The sequence below is a fragment of the Narcine bancroftii genome, chromosome 14, assembly GCF_036971445.1.
Source record: "Narcine bancroftii isolate sNarBan1 chromosome 14, sNarBan1.hap1, whole genome shotgun sequence".
Lineage (NCBI taxonomy): Eukaryota > Metazoa > Chordata > Chondrichthyes > Torpediniformes > Narcinidae > Narcine > Narcine bancroftii.
The window spans coordinates 35,680,093-35,692,251 of record NC_091482.1 but is presented as its reverse complement, the minus strand read 5'-3'; positions in this window follow the sequence as shown (position 1 = coordinate 35,692,251).

The window sequence follows — 12,159 nt, the reverse complement described above, 5'->3', positions numbered from 1 at the left end:
CCAGATTGGGCAACAGATTTTCCCTCAAGCCATCAGGCTCCTGAATTCCCAGAACATATGTGGATAGTGTACCATGGACTTTTACTGTATATGTCTTAATATCTTAATGTGTTTAACTTCTATTCTAACATATGTTCGTAAATATGCTCCATGGTCCTGGAGGAACACTATCTCGTCTTTACTGTGTGAGCAGGGTATGAACGATAAATAAAGGTGACTTGACTTGAATATGTTGACAATTATCAGATTCAGAATCAAGATCAAAATTTATTGTCGTGAACAAATCACAAAATTTGTTGTTTTGCGGCAGGGTCACAGTTCATATAAACCACCTCACAAAAACTAAATAAAAATAGTGCACGAAAAGTCAAAGGAATCTGATGGCAGCGGGAAACAAGCTGTCCTTGTGACACTGAGTCCTCATCTTTAGGTACCTGGACCTGAATGCACAGGTTGTGTAAATTGTTGTAATAAGACAATAGAAAGGCCAGTATTGAATGAAGAAGGTTAAATGGATCTTCAATAGAAATATGCAAAATCACTTGTGGCTTCAATTGTGTAAATACCAAAGAATTGTTCCACGGCAGGTAGCTACAGGTTCAGCACAACTGGTAAAAGAGCAGATAGGATGATGAGACCATATTTCTGAGCAGAGTGTTGTCACGATATGAAACTGACTGTATGGAAAGTAGTCGAAGCAGATTGTAGGAAAACCTTTAAAAAGGAAGAGGATTAATACTTGAAAGGGGGAATATTAAAGTTCAAGGGAGAAAGATGTCACATTTGTGGCCCGAAATGTGAAATTAATAACACCATCACACATGCTTTACCAGTTGAACATCTCCGTGTCTTTATTTTCCTGCTTCCCTTATTTCATTATCCTGTATCTTTCACCTCCGGTGCATACCATCTGACTTCCGGTCAGGTTAATACATATCATGCATATTCATTATCATGACATCCCTCCTTTCACCAGAAATAAAACTTTATATCTTTATGTTTAAATGTAAACACTTTAACACTATCAATAGCATTTTTCTGCCTTCTGAACCAACAAAACAACTTCAAATTCAAAACAAAAACAACTTCAAATTCCCTCTTCACAAAATGTAACATAAACATGTTATAACCAAATGTAATATAATAGCTCAACTGTTCTTCTGTAATTATACTAATACAATGCTCACCTCATATGCAAAATATAAAGATTTAAATTTATACACCTCACATGTTTAAATTCCAATACTTTTTTTTTCCATTTAATACAAAATAGTCGACTAAACAAAAATGCAATTCATACAGCACTCATACATGTACTTTATGATGTATTGATCAAATCACTGTCCAAATGTTCCCATTATCATTTCTCTTCCTTGGTGAGTAACATTACTGCGCTTCATTGAAACTCATTCCAACTATCACAAACTTTCACTTTCGTGATAATGCGGGCACGATTAAAAATATGGCACAAAATTTTCATATCGCTTAGGTGGTTTCCTGTCCCGTCTCGGCCTTCCTGCAATGCTACTGTCGCAACTTGGTTGTTTACCCTCAGCACCGGAAACACTGCTCGCTGCGGCCTCTGGTGTTTCTGGTACTCTGGCCACTTCATCGGGAATGCTGGTAACTACCTCTGGAACATCATCTGGTCCCTCAGGTTGAGCATCTCGTATTGGACTTCCAACCTCTTCACTCAGTGTCGCTCTGGATTGGTACTTTTTGACACCAGACACGTTTCTTTTGTACAGGACTCCAGCTGGAGACTTGACTGTCACCATACTGCCGCTTCTGGATACAACAGTGTAGGGTTGATGGTAATAAGGTGTGTCTAGCTTACCACCACTCTTACCTCACCAGAACATTATCTCCAGGCATGATGTCTGAGTACCTGGCCCCACGCCTCGAGTCTGCATACAGCTTTGCTGCTCCCTTCTTTTCAGCATCGTGGTCCCTCATCTCCTGGTCATCCCTGATTTCCTTTATTTCGGGCATTTTTGTGTGGATTTTCCTCCCAAAAAGTACTTCTGCTGGACTTTTTCCTGTGGTTGCATGAGGCGTTTCCCGATAGACAGCTACATAGGATAGCAATGCTTCTCTCCAGTTCTGTCCTTCTGCATGAGCAATCCGTAATCGTTTTTCGATGGACTGATTTTGTCTCTCAACTTCCCCATTGGCTTGTGGCCATTTAGGAGTTACTTTATGATGGTGGATACCTGTGACCCTCATGTATTCAGCAAATGTCTCTGAAATGAACTGTGGACCATTGTCAGAGTATAGCGTAACAGGCAATCCATATCTTGCAAAGATATCTGCCAGTGCTTGTATTGTTTTTTCAGTGGTCGTTGACCTCATCACAGAGTACTCATAGTATCTGCTGTAGTAATCTACCATTACCATGATTGACTCACCAGTTGGTAAAGGTCCAAGAAAATCAACAGCTACATCGATCCACGGTCCTGTCGGGAGTTGCGTACTCCGGATCGGCTCTGGAGGATTACTCCTACTTGTGAGTTGACACCCAAGTAGGTTTTGATGAATTTCTCTGTGTCTTTATCACAACCTGGCCACCATACTTTACTCCTGAGGTTTTGCTTGGTACCAACAATACCTAGGTGTCCTTCATGAGCTAATGATACGATCTTCGGTCTCAACCTCTGTGGTATCACCAATCTACACCCCCTCAATACACACTGCCCGATGCAACAAAGTTCGTCTCTAATGGGAATATATGCCTTGTGAATGCACGTCCCATTGTCCACTTTGGATACATTCACTAACTTCCATGAGTTCTGGGTCATGTTCAGACTCTCTCTCGACTTCCCTCGTTGTCACAGCTTCTGGTGTCGACAGAATAGCTACGAAGCATACAAAGCTCTCTGCTTCTGTCCCCAATTCTGACTTGGATTGTGGGCATCCATCTTTCAACAATCTGGACAGCGGATCAGCAATGTTTGCTTTCCCGGCAATGTGAACTACTCTGTACTTGTACGGTTGGAGTCTGAGCACCCATCGTTCTATCCTGGCACACGGTTTGGACCTGGCGGCATAGATCACCTCCAATGGTTTATGGTCCGTGATGAGTTCAAATTCAATGCCATACAAATATGCATGGAATCTCTCGCAGGCCCATACAAGTCCGAGTGCTTCTTTCTCTGTCTGAAAATATCTCCTTTCCACATCTGTCAAAGATTTGCTGGCATAGGCAATAATTCTTGGTCCCACATCACGCATCTGGACCAACACGGCTCCTAAACCAACAGGACTAGCATCCGCTATGACTTTGGTTGGTGCAGCCGGATCATAATACCCAAGAGTATCGGCATTCATCAGACTTTGTTTCAGAGCTGTGAATGCTTCCTTCTGCTCAGAGCCAAAATGGAATGGTACACCTTTCCTGGTTAGTTTCCTCAGTGGTTCTGCCAGTGTAGCAAAGTTAGGGATGAACTTTGCGCAATAATTAACCAATCCCAAGAAGCTCCTCATCTCCGTTGCATTCTGGGGTTCACGTGCATCTGCAACAGCTTTCACCTTGGCATCAGCTGGGTTCAGTCCTTCCCGTGTAAGCCTGTGTCCCATGAAGTCCATCTTTGAGACACCAAACTGGCACTTGTCTCCATTCACGGTAAGGCCTGCCCCCTGTAGTCTGAATAGCACACGCTTCAACCGTCTGTCATGCTCTTCCTTTGTAGCCTCATGGACTATGATGTCATCAGAAATGTTGGCAACTCCAGGAATGCCTTGAATCACTTGATGGATTTCGTACTGGTAGATCTCAGGAGCTGCACTGATGCTGAACGATAGTCTCTTGTACCGGTACAATCCACAGTGAGTCACAAATGTTGTCACGACCCTGGATTCTGGGTCCAGCTCTTATTGATGATTGCCCCATTTTAAATCAATTTTTGAGAACATCTGACTGGTAGTTAACTCCTGAAGTACTTCCTCCACTGTTGGTATGGCGTGTCGTTCTCGAATTATAGCTTCATTGGCCATCCTCATATCAACACACAGTCTTATGTCACCATTTGGTTTGGGTATGATCATTACTGGGCTGACCCATTGTGTTGAATGTTCTACAGGTTCAATAATGTCTTGCTCGATCAACTCTTTGATTTTGGCCTCGACTTTCCCACGAAGTCTAAATGGAGTTCTGCGCACTGGTTGCGCCTTGGGTTTGACCGTTTTGTCCACTGCTAGCTTTAGTTGTCGACCATTCAGCTTTCCTACTCCCTGGAAAACTGCAGGGAATTCTTACTTCATATCCTCGTATGACTGAACTGAATTGATACGAGCTCCAATATGAATTATTGCCAGGTCTTGCGCCGTGCGTCTACTCAGCAATGGTTCTCCCCTCTCGTCTATGACAACAAACTCTGCTTCGGTGTACTTGTCACCAGCTTGAACAGTCGCAGTGAAACATCCAATGGTCTGCAATGGCTTGGTTGCTGTGTATGGATACGGTTTCTTTGAACACATCTTTGATGTACAAATGATCTTTTTTTCTTTTCAATTTCTCCACAAGTGTCGGTCAATTACATTACTGTCACTGCCTGAGTCTACAATGACCGGAACCACCAATTATCACTGGGACTTTCTCATGATGTACATCATTCAATATAAACTGAAAGTATTTCTGCCCATCCTGGTTGTCATCATCATCGTCACTTTCTGGGTCACCTTCTATATGGCGAATAGTGCCTTTCTTTCCAGGATACTTTCCTTTCCCCCAAGCTTTGCCCTTAGAAGCTGTACTCTTCCCATTCTGGTTTGCATTTGACTTGCTTTTGCACTTCTTTGCAAAGTGGTCCTTACCTCCACACTTTCTACAAACTTTGCCTTTTGCTGGGCAGCATGGGTCTTTTCCAAAATGACCTCTGTTTCCATATCTGTAATACTCCAAGTCATGTGTCGGCATATTTCTTGGCTGGCTATGGCTATGCGAGAGCCTATTTACTTGTTGACCAACTTTGTCTTTATTGGGTTGGCTTGAGTTGTCTTTCAGTTTCATGGTATGAAATTGCCCCTCAACAGCCTCTAATGCAGCAGCATAGAAAAGTGGGCTGAAAAATGGCAGATGGAATTTAATGCTGATAAGTGTGAGGTGCTTCATTTTGGTAAGAAGAATCAGAATAGGACATACGTGGTAAATGGGAGAGCATTGAGGAATACAGAAGAGCAGAAAGATTTAGGAGTAACGGTACATCGTTCCCTGAAGGTAGAAACTCACGTGAATAGGGTGGTGAAGAAGGCTTTTAGTATGCTGGCCTTTATCAATCATTGCATGGAATATAGGAGTTGGGAGGTGATGTTGAGATTGTATAAGACGTTGGTGCGGCCTAATTTGGAGTTCTGTGTGCAGTTCTGGTCGCCTAATTATAGGAAGGATATAAACAGAGTGGAGAGAGTGCAGAGAAGGTTTACCAGAATGTTACCTGGGTTTAAGCATCTAGAGTATATGGACAGAGAGAGTATATGGAGAGATTGGACAGATTAGGTCTTTATTCTTTGGAGCGTAGAAGGTTGAGAGGGGATTTGATAGAAGTATTTAAGATTATGAAAGGGATAGACAGAATGGATGTGGATAGACTATTTCCGTTAAGAGGAGGAAAGATTAAAACAAGAGGACATGAGTTAAGAATTAAGGGGCAGAGGTTTAGAGGTAACATGAGGGGGAACTTCTTTACTCAGAGAGTGGTAGCCGTGTGGAATGATCTTCCGGGAGAAATAGTGGCGGCGGAGTCAATTGTATTATTTAAGAAAAGGTTGGACAGGTATATGGATGAGAAGAAGATGGAGGGTTATGGGCATTGTGCAGGGAGGTGGGACTAGAAAGGGGTGTTTGGTTCGGTGCGGACTAGAAGGGCCTAATGGCCTGTTTCCGTGCTGTAATTGTTATGTTATGTTATGTTATGTTACCCATTGTTAAAGCATTGGTAAGTTTCAACTCACCCCCTTTTTCCAGCAGTCACCTTCTGATCTGCAATGCTGCACAACTTGATCCAATAACTGGTTGTCCAAATCAGCTACCACGTAATTGCATCCCACAGCCAGTTGTCGCAATCTCGTCACGTACTGGGCAACCGTTTCTCCATCTTCTTGTTTTGTTTTGCGAAACAAATGGTGTTGAAATGTAGCATTCGGTGTCACCACATAGTGTGCATTCAATGCATCTACGGCTTTCTGGTATTCCTCCTTCCTTCCAGTATTCCAAAGCGTCTTAAAAGTTTCCCGAACTGCCGGTCCTGCGGTGAAGAGAAGTAACGCCCTCCGCTGCACTTTCTGTTCCGCCGTACTGCTATCGAGAAATAGGCCACGACTGTCGGCATAGGCTTCAAATTCTTCCAGCCATGCCTTCCACTTCAAACTCACAGTGCTTGCATCACCCGTCGGGTTAAAATGAGGAACACCTTGAAGTGTTAGAAATTCAGCTCCTGTGACTGCTATGAAAAAAACCTTCCAGCTCAAAGTCACCAATTCAAAATCCAAAATGTTTATCACATTTAAAATCCACAATGTTTATCCTCGTCGCCAATGTCACATTTGTGGCCCGAAATGTGAAATTAATAACACCATCACCACATGCTTCCCTTATTTCATCATCCTGCACCTTTCACCTCCAGTGCATACCATCTGACTTCTGGTCCCGTTGTCATACCCACACTCCTGTTCGGCTCCGAATCATGGGTCCTCTACCGGCACCACCTATGGCTCCTAGAACGCTTCCACCAGCGTTGTCTCCGCTCCATCCTCAACATCCATTGGAGCGCTTACACCCCTAACGTCGAAGTACTCGAGATGGCAGAGGTTGACAGCATCGAGTCCACGCTGCTGAAGATCCAGCTGCGCTGGATGGGTCACGTCTCCAGAATGGAGGACCATCGCCTTTCCAAGATCGTGTTATATGGCGAGCTCTCCACTGGCCACCGTGACAGAGGTGCACCAAAGAAAAGGTACAAGGACTGCCTAAAGAAATCTTTTGGTGCCTGCCACATTGACCACCGCCAGTGGGCTGATAACGCCTCAAACCGTGCATCTTGGCGCCTCACAGTTTGGCGGGCAGCAACCTCCTTTGAAGAAGACCGCAGAGCCCACCTCACTGACAAAAGGCAAAGGAGGAAAAACCCAACACCCAACCCCAACCAACCAATTTTCCCTTGCAACCGCTGCAATCGTGTCTGCCTGTCCCGCATCGGACTTGTCAGCCACAAACGAGCCTGCAGCTGACGTGGACTTTTTACCCCCTCCATAAATCTTCGTCCGCGAAGCCAAGCCAAAGCCATATCATGCATATTCATTATCATGACAAAAGAAGCTACTGGTTTTACCTTCATCGCCACTGACTTGCACTGCAAATAAGCCACAGCTTTTGACTGTAGCCAATTGTGTGTTCTCTGGCTGCAGATGCAAATCTGCAGCTTTATTAATATTACGCTCAGGCCTATGTTGAAGGCAGTAGACTAGTGGAAGAGGGTTTATATGAGTGGGCTGTCTAGATAAAATTTAAATCTGGATATACAGAAGGGAAACAGGCCATTTTGAACCATGAGCCTGCGCCACCCAATTACAGTGGAGGAAACCGGAGCCCAGAAAGAAAACCCAGGCAGACGTGGGGAGAACGTATCAACTCCTTACAGAGAGCGCAGGATTCGAATCCAAGACCTGATCGCTGGTGCTGTAACGGCATTGCACTAAGCTAACCGTGCCATCCCTAGACCATCCGTGCCGCCCCAAGATCAAGAAAGATATATATGGAGTTAGAGATTTGCCCACAGTCTATGGTGCACAATCCTCCACTCATTCATGTCATCTTTCTCCATTACATCACTCCTTAAAGCTGCTTGTTTCAAGAGCCCATTGATTACTCACTGGGTCACTTCCCCATTTATCCATCCATCATTTTTGCTCATCCCGATCTATCACACAATGATACACAGATCCAATAATGCCAGGTCGAAAGCAATGTATTACAGGAACTTGCTGGTCAATTGTTCCCCTGTGGCTGAGAAGAGAGCAGGGAACACGAGGGAGAGAGACAAAGACCCAGCTGACATCCGGTTATGGAGACATGGGTGGAACAGTGGAAGTAGTTAAAGACCCAGCCACCCTGTCGATTTCAAGTTTCCCTTTTGTAATTGTATCGGGAAGGGTTGCAGCTGTCATGTGACAGCACTGCCCCCTACCTAGTCAGAGGACATACCAGCTGCCAATCAAGGTTTGGTTCCACCCCACCCATTAGTGCACACCTGTACTCTCCAGCCTGCCTGTACTTGGCCTTCGGCCATTGGCTGTTGTAATTAGATTAGCCCTCCTGCCCCTGAGCTATTGGCCCCCAGTAAATGATGTGGGCTTGTCCCTCCAGGTGCCATGTGCTCTTTGTTCTCTCTCTTTGCCAGCTTTGGACCACCCTACTTCACTCCAGGCCTAGAAATGTGGAAGGGTGCTAGAGAAACTGTTGATAAGATGTGCACTGTTAAAAGGGTTGGGAGTGTTTAATTAGTGTCCCTTGTAGCACGGAGCCATGTCTGCCCTGAATCAAGGGGGGGTGGGGCATCGTAGTGATTTTTCCCTGATCATTGTATGTACCAGTTCATTGTGTGTCGTGTGTGCGTGTGTGTGTGTGTGTGCTCTGCATCAGTTGCCTTCTGTAAATAAAATCCTTCCCTACATCAAAACTGTGTTCGGAGTCCTTGTCTTTGAGATCTACCAAACCTGTTTCCTCACTCACAACAGTCATGTATAGATACTGAACATGTAATATTACACAAAATTGCCTTCTGCCTGCTGCAAGGCAATGAATTGCCAATGGTGTTGCCCAGCACCTCTTACAGTAAGAGAAAAAGAAAAGAAAAAGAGTCCCTTCAGTGTCCCAGCAGGCGCACAGACTCCAGTTCAATTCATCGGCAACCCGAGCTCCAGATCCAAATTTCTGACACAATCAGGAAGACTTCAGCGCCTGAGGCCCCTTCTTGCCCTCAGCACTCTCTCGAAACCCACTCCGATACCTGGTTTGCATGAGCTTGTCTCCAACCTCCTAATTTTAAAAAATTTACCAGTACCTGTTCTGCCGCAGCCAGTAAGAATTTCTGGCATATGTATATTGTAATTAAATTCATATCCAGTGTCAGCAGACATAAGTTAAGGAAATGTCACCCTAAGTGAATGAAGAGTTTGTTGTCAGATTTACAGAAGAAAAATGTCGGTCTGAAGAACAATGAAAGCTTGAAGGATGATGTGTGCCCATGGTAATCCTAGCGACTGGTAGAATAAGAAACAGCAGAAGAGCTCCTATCGGCAAATTCTGCAGATGATTATACTGGGGTTTTACAAGGAAAGGGGAGGAGGAGAATTGGAGGATGCTGGTGGAAATCCAACCAGTTGCGCCAGTGGGCCAACATCTCAACAACTCTGAAGTTGTTCAATCAAAAATAAAAAAAGAAACCACAAAGGTAGATGAAGAGAATTGGATGAGGTAGATTGGTCAACTTTATTTAAAAGCATGATGCTGGATGGGCCATGGCTAACTTTGAAGGAACTGCAATGCTTGTTTCTGGGGCAAACTGCCACAAAAAGTAAAGCGACCCTGCCCAAGTTAACAATAGTATTACATCGAAGGAGATGGCATTTGAATTTGACCGAAAATGATGTAATTCTGATGATTGAGAGCATTTCACTATTCAACAGGAAGGATGCAGGTGTTTCAGTAGAAGAAAGAAATTAAACGTTTGCAAGGAACTTCAATTCTTCTACATGTCTGTAAAATAAGAAAAACAATTAGTGAAGACAAATGTTTGCTGTCAGAATAGGAGGCTTTACATTGGGGACCAAAAAAGTGGTAGGAGTAATTAAATAGAACACAAAAGTGCTAGAGAAACTTAACAGGTCACCCAGCAGTGTTAAAGACAATAAATTAATTTGTTGTGTCTTCATAGAAGAAGACACAAATAACTACCCAGAAAAAGGAGGGAACCAGAAGTCTTATGGGGAAATAGAAGTCAATATCGGGAGGAAAAGTATTGCTGGGGATATTAATGGCACAGAAAGCTGATAAATCCCCATGCCACAGGACCCCACTGTTTTGAAGTCTCTGAGATCTTGAGGAGAAGGGAATGTCAGAGCTTCATTTAAATCTTAACACCCATATTTTGTAAATAAGGGCTCCATATCTTCTAAGATATTTGTCTCATAAATTAGAAGTAATTTTCTCAAGTGGTACACAACTCCAGACTTCAGCATGCCATCGTTCTATACCCCAACCCATATCAGACTTCCTAAATATTCTTAAAATCACCCAATAAAAATAGGATAGGATCCTGTGGGAATTTAATCCCCATTATTCATTCCAATAATTTCCCCATTTCTAACCAAAACGGTTTGACTTTGAGACACTGCCAAGTTGAATGCAAAAGTGTACCAATTTCCTGTCCACATCTAAAACATAAATCTGAAAGAGTCTGATTCCATTTTTTACAATATAATAAAATTATATTGCACCATTCTATATCTCACATTTAAAGTACTTTTCATATTTTCATATCCCAATCCAATTTCTTGTGGTTTGTATGTAATCATCCCAGAATGCTGGCGGCAAAACTCTGCATGCCAAACTGCATGAGTTTTTCAAGCTTTGTTGGGACCAAGGAAAACTGCCTCAGGACCTTCGTGATGCCACCATCATCACCCTGTACAAAAACAAAGGCGAGAAATCAGACTGCTCAAACTACAGGGGAATCACGCTGCTCTCCATTGCAGGCAAAATCTTCGCTAGGATTCTCCTAAATAGAATAATACCTAGTGTCGCCGAGAATATTCTCCCAGAATCACAGTGCGGCTTTCGCGCAAACAGAGGAACTACTGACATGGTCTTTGCCCTCAGACAGCTCCAAGAAAAGTGCAGAGAACAAAACAAAGGACTCTACATCACCTTTGTTGACCTCACCAAAGCCTTCGACACCGTGAGCAGGAAAGGGTTTTGGCAAATACTAGAGCGCATCGGATGCCCCCCAAAGTTCCTCAACATGATTATCCAACTGCACGAAAACCAACAAGGTCGGGTCAGATACAGCAATGAGCTCTCTGAACCCTTCTCCATTAACAATAGCGTGAAGCAAGGCTGTGTTCTCGCACCAACCCTCTTTTCAATCTTCTTCAGCATGATGCTGAAACAAGCCATGAAAGACCTCAACAATGAAGATGCTGTTTACATCCGGTTCCGCATGGATGGCAGTCTCTTCAATCTGAGGCGCCTGCAAGCTCACACCAAGACACAAGAGAAACTTGTCCGTGAACTACTCTTTGCAGACGATGCCGCTTTAGTTGCCCATTCAGAGCCAGCTCTTCAGCGCTTGACGTCCTGCTTTGCGGAAACTGCCAAAATGTTTGGCCTGGAAGTCAGCCTGAAGAAAACTGAAGAAATCAGCCAGCTCCCCACCATGACTACCAGCCCACCCACATCTCCATCGGGCACACAAAACTCAAAACGGTCAACCAGTTTACCTATCTCGGCTGCACCATTTCATCAGATGCAAGGATCGAAAATGAGATAGACAACAGACTCGCCAAGGCAAATAGCGCCTTTGGAAGACTACACAAAAGTGTCTGGAAAAACAACCAACTGAAAAACCTCACAAAGATAAGTGTATACAGAGCCGTTGTCATACCCACACTCCTGTTTGGCTCCGAATCATGGCTCCTCTACCGGCATCTCACCTACGGCTCCTAGAATGCTTCCACCAGCGTTGTCTCCGCTCCATCCTCAACATTCATTGGAGCGCTTTCATCCCTAACGTCGAAGTACTCGAGATGGCAGAGGTCGACAGCATCAAGTCCACGCTGCTGAAGATCCAACTGCGCTGGCTGGGTCACGTCTCCAGAATGGAGGACCATCGCCTTCCCAAGATCGTGTTATATGGCGAGCTCTCCACTGGCCACCGTGACAGAGGTGCACCAAAGAAGAGGTACAAGGACTGCCTAAAGAAATCTCTTGGTGCCTGCCACATTGACCACCGCCAGTGGGCTGATATCGCCTCAAACCGTGCATCTTGGCGCCTCACAGTTTGGCGGGCAGCAACCTCCTTTGAAGAAGACCGCAGAGCCCACCTCACTGACAAAAGGCAAATGAGGAAAAACCCAACACCCAACCCCAACCAACTAATTTTCCCC